This window comes from Microtus ochrogaster, chromosome 1, assembly GCF_000317375.1.
Source record: "Microtus ochrogaster isolate Prairie Vole_2 chromosome 1, MicOch1.0, whole genome shotgun sequence".
Taxonomy (NCBI): Eukaryota; Metazoa; Chordata; class Mammalia; order Rodentia; family Cricetidae; genus Microtus; species Microtus ochrogaster.
In genome coordinates, this window is record NC_022009.1 from 46,204,902 (window position 1) to 46,207,781 (window position 2,880).

The window sequence follows — 2,880 nt, forward strand, 5'->3', positions numbered from 1 at the left end:
TGACTGCCTCTGATGAGGGGGAGGGAAAGAATCTGATTTATGCAGAGGCTGAAGGCACAGGTATGGCAGGTATGAGGAACCACAGCTGCCAATGCTGGGTAAGAGAGCGTAGAAAGGAAACACCCAGAGAATCAGGGGCAAAAAGACAGGCTGGATGGAGGACAAGCAAGCTAGGAGTTCCAGCCAGTGTATGTGAAGTATTTACTGTGTGCTTGCGGTTCTCAACCTGTGGTCACGACCACTTTGGGGAGAGCAAAATTGAACAGTCCTTTTACAGGGTTAGCCTAAGACCATCAGAAAACATTATAATTCGTAACAGTAGCAAAATTACAGTTAAGAAGTAGCAATGAAAATAAGTTTCTGGTTGGGAGGTCACCATGACATGAAAAACTATTAAAAGGTCACAGTATGAGGAAGGTTGACAACCACTGGCTTTGAGTAAACTGGAGGATTCTTCTTTATTAGTGTGTGTGTGTGTGTGTGTGTGTGTGTGTGTGTGTGTGTGTGTGTGTGTGCACACCCATACCTCAACAAGCATGATGAGGAGCAAAGGACATCTTTGTGAATCATTCTCCTTCACCTTTCCACAGACTCAGAGGATCAAATTCAGTTCACCAGGCTGCAGCACTGTGCACCAAGCACTTTGACCGGCAGAACTATCTCACTGGCTTTCGTGGTTCAAAACAGTTGGTTTTGACACTGAGAGTCAGCAGCTGATGCTGGCCTTGAACTCTTCATCATCTGGCCTTCCCTCCCAAATGGTCAGACTGCAGATGGGCACCACCACTCCCGGCTCATGTGCTGGGAAGCAGTTCCAGGGCTTTGTGCATGCTAGGCAAGCATTTTACTTACTGAGCTACATTCCTAGTCCTGAAATACATTTCTAAATGACCAAACGTGGCTTTCATCCTGGCAGATTCCCAACTAACTTCCCAGAAATCTATAGCAAGAGGTCTCTCAGGTTTGGTGGCTGCTTCTCAACTCCCTGGCTGCACTGATGAGGCTCTGCAGAGAATTACTGGGAACTTCCTCTAGTTATATATAAGTAACATGTCAGTTTTTGTTGTGGAGGGGTGCTGGTAATTTTCTTTTGGGTGCCGATTTTTGAAAGCAGGGCTCTGCTCGTGATTGGCAAGACTACCAGCGAGCCACATCCCTTCCCAGCCAACGTTTTGGTTTAGTCTCTGTCTGTCTGTCTTTTTCTTCCTCCCTCTCCCTTTCCATCTCTTTCTCTGACAGGGTCTTATATCAAAGCCCAGGCTGACTGGAATTCACTACTTAGCTCAATGGTCTCAAACTCACAGTGATCCTCTTCACCTCTGCCAACAAAGTGCAGGTATTTCAGGCACTCACCCCCCTACCTCCCTGCATTATAAAATATTCAATTTAAAGCTGGGTATAGTGGAAGGGTACATAGTGAATTCCAGGACAGCCATGGTTATAGAGACTTTGTCTCAAATAATAACAATAGTAATATAAATTCAAGTGTGTGCCTGAGTATATATGAGCACTAAGCCACCGCATGGGTGCTGGGAATTGAACCTGGGTCTTCTACAAGAACAATAAGAACTCTTACTCACTGCGTCATCTCTCTAATAACATTGCTTTCTTTTTTTTTCTTTTTTTGGCTTTTTGAGTCAGAGTTTCTCTTTAGCTTTGGAACCTGCCCTGGAACTTGCTCTGTAGACCATGTTGGCTTTATACTCACAGAGATCCACCTGCCTCTGCCTCCTGAGTGCTGGGATGAAAGAAGTGCGCCACCACTGCCCGGCTAGCCTTGCTTTCTTGATCCATTCTGACTGCAAATAAAATGGAATCCCAAACCAGTTTTAATTTAATTTGCATTTCCTCACTGCAAAGGATGCTGGGTGTTTTTAAAAATATTTATTGGTGCAGGTGTGGTAGCATCAGCCCCTGTCCCAGCTTCTTGAGGCAGAGGCAGAAGGATCACACTGGGTCCAGGAGTTCTGGGCTGTACTACATGCACTGTCCCGATCAGATACACAAGTTCAGCATCAGTATGGAGACTTCCTCGGGGACCACCAGGTTGCCTAGGGAGAGGTGAACTGGCCCAGGTCGGAAATGGAGGAGGTCAAAACTCCCATGATGATCAGAAAAACATTTATTGGTCACCCATGTTTCTTCTTTGAGAACTGTTCATTAGCCCATTTATTGGTTGACAATTTTGTGTTTAATTTTCTGCAGTTTTGCCGGGCGGTGGTGGCGCATGCCTGTAACCCCAGCACTCGGGAGGCAGAGGCAGGCGGATCTCTGTGAGTTCGAGACCAGCCTGGTCTACAGAGCTTGTTCCAGGACAGGCTCCAAAGCCACAGAGAAACCCTGTCTCGAAAGATCAAAAAAAATTTTTTTTCTGTTTTTTTTTTTTTTTTTTTTTACACACTCTAGGCAGATATTTTGTTTCTAGCAAGATGATAATTTCCGAAGCACAGTTGGGAAGAATTTTTCTGTTTTGGAATCTAATCATTTTGGTTACCGTTTCTTTTGCTGTGCTGAGGCTTTTTGATTTCACGCAATTTTATTTGTCAGTTCTTTGGGGCTATTTCCTGCGCTACTGGACAACTACTCAGAAATGTTTTTGCCATAGCTATATTGCTGCTGCTGTTTGAGATAGGGTCTGTGTAGCACTGGCTGGTGTAGAACTCACTATGTATACCAAGATCCTCACGAACTGGAGTCTTCACATGGGTGCTGGGGACTGAACCTGGGTCCTCTGGAAGAGGAGCCAAAGCTTTTAACCACTGAGCCATCTCTCCCAGCCCTACTTTGTTATTTTTGATTCTATGGTTCTACAGTATAATTAAAAGTCGAGTATTGTATCCCAGCACTCGGGAGGCAGAGGCAGGCGGATCTCTGTGAGTT

General features: G+C 45.2%; 1 pseudogene; it reads right to left on the bottom strand.

Annotated features, from left to right (window-relative positions):
• Nucleotides 1-221: 221 nt before the first annotated feature.
• Nucleotides 222-2,880, bottom strand: part of LOC101995701 — a 7,685-nt pseudogene continuing 5,026 nt past the window's right edge.